Source organism: Pholcus phalangioides, unplaced genomic scaffold (assembly GCF_987345545.1).
Source record: "Pholcus phalangioides strain wild (caught in Gottingen) unplaced genomic scaffold, Ppha-v1.0 ptg000015l_1, whole genome shotgun sequence".
NCBI lineage: Eukaryota > Metazoa > Arthropoda > Arachnida > Araneae > Pholcidae > Pholcus > Pholcus phalangioides.
In genome coordinates, this window is record NW_028301608.1 from 90,061,926 (window position 1) to 90,074,839 (window position 12,914).

At 32.9% G+C, this 12,914-nt stretch overlaps 1 protein-coding gene across 2 annotated transcripts in view; it reads right to left on the bottom strand.

The window, feature by feature from the left end:
- Positions 1-12,914, bottom strand: part of stet (rhomboid serine protease stem cell tumor) — a 209,190-nt gene that overhangs the window by 146,597 nt on the left and 49,679 nt on the right. Inside the window, exon 2 of one of the 2 annotated variants that reach the window (XM_089244738.1) lies at positions 6,939-6,967. The exons of the other annotated variant lie outside the window; for it this stretch is intronic. The gene's annotated coding sequence lies outside the window, so the exon portion shown is untranslated. The remainder of the gene's footprint in view (positions 1-6,938; positions 6,968-12,914) is intronic. 2 annotated transcript variants of the gene reach the window in all.

Sequence of the window (12,914 nt, forward strand, 5' to 3'; positions counted from 1 at the left end):
TACACTGTTTTTTTTTCCAATTTTTCCCACGTTTTGCAACATTACATAATTTTGTGCCTAATTTTCAATTTATTACAGCAAATTATAGTTTCAAAGTGAAAATATGCATGTGTTTGATATTTCATAGATATATATACCATTATAGCGAAAAAAAACCTCGTTTCAACGAACACTTTTCTACTCCCCCGATGAGTTTACATAGAATCAATGCAAAAACCTTTAATCCCTTTATAAGAAAATTTCGTTTTAACGAAGTGATTTCTCCAGTCGCTTGGAGTTCGTTATAACGGGATTCGACTGCAGTCTTTTCGATCTTGTGCACAAACTATCAGAAAACCGAAACTTACTGCAAAAGTTTGCCCGAAAACAAATTACGAGTACTTAAATTTTTCAATTTAATCAAAACGTTTATCGAATGAAGGTTGCGGATTAATCAAATTATTCAATTATTTCGAATCATTTTTACAGCTTCAAAAAAAAAAAAAAACCATTTTAGACGTGTGTAACGCAAAATAAGAGAAGAAAATATTCGCATGATGCATGTTATCCTCACCTTCAAAGCGGATATTGATTTGATTCGAATCAATTTTTGTTCGTCTTGACATATCCTCGCACTGATTAGAAAAGACTGAAACAGATTCAAGACCGGAATAAAAAAAAAAAAAATGTCTTCCAAGAGCGAAAAAAAGTACGACATACTTTGGTTATTGGTAGTACTTGAAGATCTCGTTATCCCAAAGCATAATACGTTCTCAATCCGAGAGCTTCGTTATTCAATTACGGACTCGTTCCGGCTCTCTTTTATTTTAATTATATCGTTGATTATACTGGCGAGGGACGAGGAGACTCGATGGAAACGTCAATGTATTACAACGTGTAGGACACGAACATTTATGTATGTACATTCTATAAACGCTGAATATTGAATCGTGTTTCCGACCACCTTGAAGGTGTGGTGGGTGAGGGTCCGTTGCTTAAACACTAAACAACTGATCCAATTAACGAGTTAAACGCTTCATCTACAAAAGCGTCGCCTATTTTCGTTTTATTGTGTTTCCGTACCCAGCACAGGGAGGTTAACAGTTTCAAAATCACCATCTTTTCTATCGAAGTGATCTAGTGTGTGCTAACATGTGTTGCCCCCATAGGTTCGTAAATAGTTTAAAAATTCATAAAAAGTTGAAGGGATTACAGGATATTTGAACTCCGCACTCCGATATGTTGAGTGCGGAGAAGTTATTCTCTAGTAGAGGGGGTTTTTTTTTGGTAAAGAGAAAAATTTAGTAAAAAATATTTGTCGATAGAGGGCACGGAACAAAGCAAATAACTGGAAATATGCAAATCAGTGTCCTATAAAATTCTGAGTGTACGATTCGATTAACAGTTTATTTGTGGATTTTCCTGTTACTGGCGGTTACATAAGGCTTCCATTGTGGTGTTGGCATTGGTGAATAAAGCACTATTGGTAAAGTTATTTTACATCAGCTAGGAATCGACGGCTGAAGCTTTAAGAACGTTCCGGACACAGAAGAGATTGTAGAAAGGCTCTAAAGAGATTCCAATCACTACTGTCGGACTTTCATGCAGCGCCATCTATAAACAATTTTCTTTTTCTGTTCCGAAAAAACTACCTACGTGAGAATAAATTGTTCGCATAACACGTCGTGATTGGATCAGAACCTTTCTTTAATCTCTTCTGTGTTCGAAACGTTTGTAAAGATTCAGCCAGAGATTCGTAGCTGAGGTGAAACAACTTCACCAATGGTGCTATTCGATTGAAGACAACGCAATGAATACCTTATGCAAGTGCGAGTAACGGGGAAATTCCGAATTGAGCTGCTAATCGCACATCCTGCATTCTACAGGACTGTGATTCGCGTATTTCCACTGATTTTATTTTATCAAACAAAAAATTGTTTGAACTGTTTTTCTTCCGTACCAAAAAAAAAAAAACCTTGAGAAACTTTTTTCGCAAACCGCATTCAAATAAAACCATATTCTTAAAATTTTTATGAAATTTTTAAACTATTTTGGAATTTATGGGGCACCCTGTATTTGAGCGAGAGGTTTTTAACCATCAACACAGTACCGATTTTAAAGATATATACCTCATTTTTATGTAGCTCAGTAATCTTGGACAGAGATGGTGTGTGTGTCATATCTTCATTATAACTTTTCCTTTGACGTTCTTGATTATTGTTATATGACTGATGACGGTTCAACAGTACCTGTACTGCCGAATGAAATTGTTTACGCAAAAATTTTGTCATGAACTCTAATCTTTTATTGATTCAAACATCTCTGATTAGTGTCTCTCGATTATGTAAAAATTTCATAATGTTTGGGGTTTTTGGGTAGCATATCATCAGCTACTTCCCTTAAGACATTTCCCCCTTGTTTTTCGACTGTGTTGTGTGTTATCTCGATGAGCATTCATTTAGCGAATATTTGTAAACAATACTCTCCTGGCTCGTTCATTCTCTACACACACATACACTACATACGTTACACACATGCACAAACTTGTCTTTTTCCTTCACATACCACCCCTGGTGATCTGTAAGTCGCCAGACAGCCTGCAAAGGCTGGGCAGCGACGGAAACGTTCAATTCTGGTCTGGTCTGGATGTTGCTCAGTAATTTTGGAAAATTATTCGAGAGAGTTGTGGTAACGTATCAACACTTATAAATCTCATCCAACAATTGGGCCCGAACAACATGGATTTAGAGACGGTCATTCTACAACCACACAATTATTAAGAGTTGTAGAAACACTCCAGGAAGCTATAATAGAATTTATCACGATATAGCTGCAGTTGCGCTGTTGGATTTAAGTACGTCATTTGACTAAGTGTGGCATGAGGGGTTGCTCTATAAAATGATTAGAATGGCCCTACCCTTTAGCATAATTAAAATTATACGTCATTATCTAGCAACAAGAACTTTTTATGTAAAAATCAATGACACAATATCTACAACTAGACGAATTAGGTCATCTGTAGTGCAGGGAAGTGTTTTTTAGGACCTTGCCTCCACAATTATCACACGAATGATTTTCCAGTGGCCATTAAGGGTATTACTGCGCTGTACGCAGACGATTCAATGATAATTTGTACAGATAGAAAACCAGAGAAAAGGCATTAAGTAATTTACAAGAATTAATTGATCAAGTCGAAACATGGTGCGAAAACAGCAGAGTTAAACTTAATGCAGACAAGACAGTATTTATGTGGATCACAGGAAAACTAGATCTACCCCCAGATGCCGGAATAGTGGTTGAGGGGAAATTCATTGAACCTGTTATAAGTACTAAATACCTGGGAATAATAATTGACAAACGATTTACATTTGTGCAACAACGCAATTATGTAATACAAAGAGCAGACGTAGCAAAACACACTTTAAAACGCATACTTGCAAGCAGATCAACATTGACAATCAAGAACAAATTAAATGTATACAAAATGGCTATCAGATCCATACTTTTATATGCTGCACCAGTGTGGCTCTACTCGAGCAATCAACACATGGTTAAATTAGAACAATATCAAAACAAAACAATAAGAGCTATGCTGGGAGCCAATTGGTTCATCAGGAATAGAAGTATAAGAAACGATCTGGGAATGCCCACCATACACGCCTTTGCTCAAAAGCTGGCTAATAATCTCTTGAAGAGTCAGAATACCAACATCTTAGGGAAATATCTACTTACCTAAAAGATCAGATATCAGCTTTTTCCAGACCCAAAAACTTTTTGGTTATGAAAAGACCGAAGGTACTGGGATTGTGAAAAATGTATATAAACAAATACGGGGTGATTATAAAAAAACTATCCCGACATATGGGCCCCTAACTATCATACCATTCACATAAACTGAATGAAATTTTGGCATAAGGTATTTTGAGGTATGCGCTCAAGAATGATATGGAAAACAACAGTGTCACTCTAACAGTTACGGTTACAGTGAGAAAATTTCGAAAATATCAAATGGCAACACCAAGTTTTTTGTATTGGAATGCGATCTCCATACTGAAAAACACTAAATAGCGTTGGAATGGCACCTGTAGCACGAAAATCCCCGGAGCTAGGCAAGTAAAAAGGACTTTGCCATGCACCAGATCATTAATGTTCGTTTCATTCGTCACACCGTTTCTTCGGCTGAGATGCCAGCCTGATTAGTCCTCCACAAGATCATGTGGAAAATTTGTGAAACACAATAAAATGCTTTATTTTATGCTGCTTCTCTGTCCTTATTGGTTGTCCTCACTTTTAGCCTATCTACCGCCGGTGATTTTCATGCTACTGTTGCCGTTCGAACGCTATTTAGGGTTTTTCACAATGGAGATGACATTCCAATACAAAAAACTTGGTGTTGCTATTTGATATTTTCGAAATTTTCTCACTGTAACCGTAACTGTTAGAGTGACACTGTTGTTTTCCATATCATTCTTGAGCGCATACATCAAAATACCTTATGCCAAAATTTCATTCAGTTTCTGTGAATGGTATGATAGTTAGGGGCCCATATGCCGGGATAGTTTTTTTATAATCACCCTGTATAAGAGCAACTATATTAAGTGTTAATAATTAGATCAACTACAAAATATTACATTTTTGTAGATAATATACATTTAATCAAATAGTCATATAACTAACCTCTATTAACAACATATAATCGTATTTACTAATACAGTTGACGCTAGATTTAAAAATTAGGATGGATAATATATGCAATATAATGAATAATTAATGTTAAAAAACCCCATTAATAATAAATTAATGGCGACCTAACAGGCTGATGAAGTGACGTTAGTAGTATATACATGATCATATCTGGGCCCCCCGGGCCCAGATATGATCATGTAGCAGGTGGTTGTCTCCCAGATATGATCATGTCTCCTCGTTTTATTAATCCTCTATTACATGATCATATCTGGGCCTCCCGGGCCCAGATATGATCATGTATATACTACTGACGTTCTGTCACAGTCCCTGTTAAGTGACTTTCTGTTTTTTTTATTAACTTCCTGCCTGCCTAAGCTTTCTTTTCCCCCTATATTAATAACCCAATATGGGTAATATTAAATTTCAAGTAGTTTAAAAATAATAAAATATACAACCATGGCGAAAATCGCACTACTAGTCCAGGATGGCTAAGAAATGACTCAGGGGTATGCACTATTTGCCAATTTCAGTCGGAACCCACAGGCCACTATGACATATTTAGGATTAGGATGTGACGCTGTCGTAACGTTTAATTATGCATTTTCTCGAATTTTAACATTCATGGAGGGAAATATTGGTATTTACCAAGATGCTTTGAATGTGACTGGTTTGTTTTGATTTTTCGGATCTACAAAACGCCTTGGGATTCGGTTGGTAGAACGAGAAATACTCTGAATAGCAATTTTTTTTATGATTCTTTAAACTTTAATAGCATTCACGTGGTGAATCGTAATATCAATCGAGCACTAAATATACTGAAAACTGCAAATAAACATTAATCCATAAGCCTACAATACAGGGTGTCCCGTAAGTGCTGATTCGGCCTTTATCTCATCAACCGTCCCGCGTAGAGGTATGATTCCAGTTTAAAAAAATGCTGAAAGGGCGTTCAAAAATTACCCTGTACCAGTTTTGACAGTGAAAATACAGTGTGTAACAAAATAAAAAAAAATCTAAAATTTTATACGGCCCCCTTTGCCATCTAACTTCAGATTGGGAAGTTGCTACCCTGTGTTTTCCGAGTCCAAGAAAAATAATTTCCCATTCCTACGCGCAACATTCGCCGAGATATTTAAATTAAAAAAATCTGAGAAAAGTTTCGAAAGAACAGTATAAGTGAGGAGGAGAACCGTTGTCAATTAGTTTATGCTGTTAATTCCCCCATTTTTCTCTGGTTTTGGAATTCAAATATCTCAGCGAATATTGCATTTAGAAATTAGAATTGTTTTTGTTGACCTCAGGAGAGACATGGCAACAACTTTTGATTGGAAATTAGAAAATAGGGGGAAAGCATAAAAATTTAGATTTTTTTTTTATTTTGTTACACACTGTATTTTCACTCTCACAACTGGTACAGTGTAAATTATTGAACGCATTTTGAGTATTTTTCAAATTGAAACTATATACCTCTACGACGGACGGTTGATGATATAAAGGCCGCATTAGCACTTACACTTGTAAAGCCTACTATATATTTACAATCACTATAGTAGAGTTTAACATGGAGTAATATTTCTACAGCCCGAAACGCGTAATAGATAGGTTTAAATTTTCATTACGCACTTAAATGTTAACATTCATTTCTCAGATATATAGTGTTGTGTACTCAGTTATGTCTTTCGTGTTTGAAGGGGTTGTATAGTTATTAAAATATAATAATAATAACTTTTTATATTGGAAAAATAACATTGAAAATGTGTATAAATCCTTTTACCCGCTTTATATATATAATGCTATTTTTTCCCAACTTTCCTCTTGTTTTTTCAATTCGAATATCGCAGTGAATATTAGAAACGTGGATTTTTTTGGCATCAAGAGAAACAGTGCAACAACTTTCTAAATGGGTTTTTGAAAAGAGGGTGCTGTATAAAAGACTACATTTTTATTTTAATAACTATATAACTCCATTTGCAATATAACTTACCTGAATACACGTTATTTGGATACTTTTTCCAGTTGGAGGTATGCCTCTAGGATGAACGGTTCAACAGTAAAATGCCACATGTGTCGTGTTACCTATGCACCCTGCATATACTTTAATCCAGAATATGGCAGAAGTCCCAATCGCAGTGGACAGAACTTGTCAAAATATGACATCGAAAAATCGAAGAAATCACGGTAAAAATGAAATGTATATTTGATTAGATCATGCGTGAGTTATGGTATATGGCAGATTAATTTGTTAATCAAACTATGATTTGTGAAGTACTCACCAACGAATTCGAAATATTCAGCAACGATTCTGGAAATATATAACAGAGAATTTCGAATTATATTCAACAATTCTAAAATAACCAACGATGAATTAACTTCCAAAGTATTCAACAATTAAATTCTAAAAAGTATTCAACAATTAAATTCTAAAAAGTATTCAACAATTAAATTCTAAAAAGTATTCAACAATTAAATTCTAAAAAGTATTCAACAATTAAATTCTAAAAAGTATTCAACAATTAAATTCTAAAAAGTATTCAACAATTAAATTCTAAAAAGTATTCAACAATTAAATTCTAAAAAGTATTCAACAATTAAATTCTAAAAAGTATTCAACAATTAAATTCTAAAAAGTATTCAACACACACACAATAAATAAAATTCCAAAGTAATGATTTCAATTCCACAGTAATGATTTCAATCCCAAAGTAATGATTTCAATTCCGAAGTAATGATTTCAATTCCGAAGTAATGATTTCAATTCCGAAATATTCAACAATGATTTCAATTCCGAAATATTCAACAATGATTTCAATTCCGAAATATTCAACAATGATTTCAATTCCGAAGTAATGATTTCAATTCCGAAGTAATGATTTCAATTCTGAAGTAATGATTTCAATTCCGAAGTATTCATCCTGTATAGATTTTAATCCAACGTATGGTAGGAGTACCGATCTTTTCATCGTAGCGGGCAGAATTCGTCACTATAAGACGTGGAAAAATCGAAGAAATCACAGTAAAAAATGAAATAGATTTGATTAGATCTTGAAAATGCGTGAGTTATGGTCAATGGCAGATTCGAAGATGGCAGTGTTGAATGGAAGAAAGAGATAAAAAAAATGGTACACGCAGTTATAATCAGAATGGCGGGAAGAAAAGTGACCGGTGACAAGATCGAAAATTAAAAAAAAAAAAAAAAGGTATTATTCAATGATCGGACGGACGTCGAAATTTCATCGGTTCGTGTCCCACATTCTTGGACACAAGAGCAAAAAGAAATTGGGGCACGATTGTGAAGTTGCCAAAAACTTGATCGAACGATCAATCATTTGACGAGTGTGTGGCTCTGGAGAAAGACCGGCCGTGTATTATCGGCCTTTGGTTATGACGATCGCATTTTATATTTCATTTCGTCTCGTGTTTGACGGTGTTTTACTCAAATTCCGTCTCCGTCGAAAAACATTCATTCGTATATTTTATTTATTCAGAGCCCGAAAAGGAATGTATAATGTATAAGATGATGGGAGTTTTCTTGAGGGAAAAAATGGAAATCTTTTTTATGAACAATAGGGATCGATATATGGATGAAATTGAATGTTTGTCTGTTTCTTCACATACGTTCGAGGGGCAATCATGATTGGACCACACCGTTTGGATATTCAGAAATACAGTAGTAGTTGTATACAGTAGTATTGTATACAGTAGTATTGTATACAGTAGTATACAAATGTAGTTGAAAGAAATTTTTCAGTGACCGAGGACAATGTTTTTTCGTGAAATGTTAATAATGTAATGTAGAAGAATCTAAAAAAATGAATTTTAAAGAATTAAATTGACTCTTTTTGATGATCTAAACAATTTATTGTTGTAAGCTGTTATTTTTTGAACGATTTCACACGATGATTTTCGAGCCATTCCAAAAAATTATTTGTTAATACCAATATTTTTTTGAACCTTTAACAAATCATTTGTTAATTCAACAACGAATTTTGAAATTTACAACAGTGAATTTTTTGAAGTGCTCAACAATTCTAAAATATTCACCAATGAATTCCCGAGTATTTAGCGATGTATTTTATTTTATAACGTGATCCTAACGTATTCCAAAGAGATCAGAACGATTTCTCCAGGAATCTCTCCTTTTGTTAGCGTTTGTAGATATTCATGCGCAAAAAACCGGGATTCGAACCCAGACCTGAACAGTCAGAGACTAGCTCCCTAACCACTGGATTACCAGGTGGCCGTCAATAATGCATTCCAAAGTAGTCAACGATGTATGCCGAAGTAATTCAATGATTAATTCTATTGAGAAGATACAACAATGGATTTAGAAAAATTCATTAATAAATTATGTTTATCGAAATATTAAGCAATGAATTCAATCAATTCCAAAGCACTGAACAGTTAATCCGAAATTTCCGAGTATTCAACAGTGAATTTACTCCCGAAGAATATTCAATAATACCGAAGTATACAACAATGGAATTAGAAAAATTCAACAATAATACCGAAGTATACAACAATGGAATTAGAAAAATTCAACAATAATACTGAAGTATACAACAATGGAATTAGAAAAATTCAACAATAATACCGAAGTATACAACAATGGAATTAGAAAAATTCAACAATAATACCGAAGTATACAACAATGGAATTAGAAAAATTCAACAATAGATTTAGGAAAATGAATGCAATGAATAGCAACGAATGCAATGAATACACTCGAAGAAGTGTATTTCATAACACAATCAACAATGAATTTCGAAACCTTCAGTAAATAATTTTGAAGCACTCAACAATGAATCTTGAAAAATTCAACACAGATTTTTAGATAACTTAGATGATTTCTGTTGAATCTAATAATTGTTTTTTTAAATTCAACACTAAAATTTGAAGAGTTCAACAAAAACACTTTAAACGAATCAAAAATTAATTTTTAAGTGTTGAACAACGATTTAAAAGAATGCAAATGAAACATAATCGGATCACATATCACAACAATTCTACATTAATAATTACAATATTCTTTATGATTATAACTTTACCCAGATTCCCAATAAAAAATTAATTTTTAAAACAATTTTCATATACAGAGTGTCAAATCAATTCGCAAATAGATTAAAAATCATGGAATATAAAGGAATTGGAAGATATTGGAATGCTGTTTTACGAAAAAGTTATTCTGAGGAAAAGGGGATTTTTTGGTATAGAAAAAAAAATTACCGTAGTTCACATTTTTGTCCATAGAAAGCGCTGCAAGAAAACAAATCACTTGAAATATGTAAATTAGAGTCCTGTTAAATTGACGGTGTACGATTACCGGTCGATTTCTGTATTTTCCTGTTACCAGCGCTTACGTATGGTTTTCATAGTGACGTTGCCACTGGTAGATAAAATACAGTTGTCAAAGTTGTTTTACTTCAGCCTGTCTGCTCGGACACAAAAGAGATTGAAGAAAGGTTCTGGGAAGGAATTCTGAATCCCATAAATTTATAAATAGTTTAAAAATTAATAAAATTAAAGGAATTGGTATATTTGAATGCGGTTTGCGAAAAAGTTATTCCAGCGAAGGAGGATTTCTTTTTTGGTGCAGAAAAGAAAATTATTTCAAATTTTTGCCGATGGAGGACGCTGTGTCAGTCGAGCAGGAGCCCTGAATCTTTCTTAAATCTCTTCTGTGTCTGAAACGTCCAACATCCACATCACAATAAAGCCAACATCACAATGAAAACCTTATGTGAGCGCCAGTAACAGGAAAATTCAGAAATGAGCTGTTAATCGTACACTCTGCATTTTATAGGAATCTGATTGGCATATTTCCAGGGATCGACCAAAATTTCAACTAATTCTTTTTCTATTCCAAAAATAATCTCCCTCCGTGAAAACGCAAACCGCATTCAAATATACCGATTTTTTTCAATTTTTAAATTATTATGGGACACTCTGTATATTTATTCTTCATAAATAATGAACAATAAGTTTTCCTCAGAAACAGAAGCATTAAATCCTAAAAGAATGCAATTTTTTCCTCTAAAACTTCAAAGAATGGAGGAGACGAAATAAAAAAAATCTCCTTTAAGAGGTTTTTCCCATTTATTCCTGTTTTTTCTATAATCTTTCAGAAAAAAGAGGTTTTTTTGAAGAATTTAAAGAATTTGCTAAATCCAATTATTTACGAGTGAAAAAAGAAAAATACCAATGGACGTTCCTGTCAATGGGAGCTTATTGCTAATAGCAGAAACGTGTTGCCTGCAATCCACGTCAATATTAGTTACTAGTTTGTTTCTTTAATTATTTTTCTGATTAAATTTAGAGCAATTTCTATTGTGTTCGGGATTTTTAATTAAATGAGAAATTCAAAAATTAAATTTTGAATAAGAAATTTCAATTAGATTCGTTTTCACATATTACTTTTCGGTTAAGAGATCAAGTGCAATAGAAATGTAAGGACATTTTTTTACGATAGTTTAATCGTAGAAACGTTTGGCTGATACTCTATGGGACTCAATTAGGTTATTAATGAGTCGAAAAATTTATTTGAGTGTCAAAGATTTCAGCAATGAACCTGGAAGATTTCAGCAATGAGTCTTGAAGATTTCAACAATGAGTCTTGAAGATTTCAACAATGAGTCTCGAATATTCCAGCAGAGTCTCTCGAAGATTTCAACAATGAGTCTCGAATATTCCAGCAGAGTCTCTCGAAGATTTCAACAATGAGTCTCGAATATTCCAGCGGAGTCTCGAATATTTCAACAGAGTCTCTCGAAGATTTCAACAGTGAGTCTTGAAGATTTAGCATTAACCTTGTTGATGATTTCTGTAAAGTTGAACAATGATTTTTTAGTGAGTTTTTCAGGGAATTTTGGAAAAGCTGAACAATGATTTCTGAAGAATTCCACAAGGATAGCTGAAGAATTCCACAATGATTGCTGAAGAATTCCACAGTGATTGCTGAATAATTCAACAATGAATTTTGGAGAAAATTCAATAATGATTTTTGGAGAAAATTCAACAATGATTTTTGGAGAAAATTCAATAATGATTTTTGGAGAAAATTCAATAATGATTTTTGGAGGAAATTCATTAATGATTGTTGATCTGATCAAAAATAATTTTTGGAAAAAGTTCAACAATGATTTTCGGAAAAGTTCAACCATGATTTTCGGAAAAGTTCAACAGACTTTTAGAAAAGTTCGACACACAATAATTTATATAAGGATTGAGCATTTTGTTTAATAATTTCAACGATTACCGATGACTTTTCAATAACTTTTGAAATGTTTAGCAATGAATTTGGAAAGTTTAAAAAAATGATTTTTTAAATGATTTTTTAAATGATTTTTTAAATGATTTTCAAAATGATTTTTTAAATGATTTTCAAAATGATTTTTAGATGATTTTCAGTGATTTTTGAATAGTTGAACAATAGTTCTTGAAGCTCTACAAAGATTTATAGAAAATTCAACGCAAAAATGATTGGGGAAAAAACTATGGGGAAAATGAATTATGATTTTTGGAGAGAGAGAGTTCAATAACGGTTTTTTGGGAGAATTAAACAATCGTTTTTGGAAGAGTTCAACAATGATTATTTGACTAGTTCAACAATGATTATTTGACTAGTTCAACAATGATTATTTGACTAGTTCAACAATGATTATTTGACTAGTTCAACAATGATTATTTGACTAGTTCAACAATGATTATTTGACTAGTTCAACAATGATTATTTGACTAGTTCAACAATTATTTGAGTATCATTAATTCTTTTGTTAATAACTTCAATGATTCTCAAAGATTTTTGACAAGGGATTCCAAAGTATTCAACAATCGATTTCGATAACACGTTGAAATATTTACAGTCCACCCTATCATTTTGTGTTACATAAACATAATAATTTCGTATGTAATTATGAAATGCCATTTCATTCCAAAGCTTTATCTCAGATTAAAACTGCAAACAATAAAGATGAATTTGAACATAATTAACATGAGAATTATTTTTTGAATCATAATGAATACGGAATATGCACCATTTCCGTAATTAAAGACGAAAAGACGAAACGGAAAACAATACGAAAGACACTTGAATCGTAATTATTTTTCGAAGAGTTGATTTACTAAGTCATCACAATGGCAATTCTGGAAAATAAGAGGTTATCTCTTCTTTTAAAATAATTAAAAACAAGCAAAAAAAAAAATTATATATTAGGGAAAATTGAGAAGAAAATTAAAATTCAAACGCACATAAA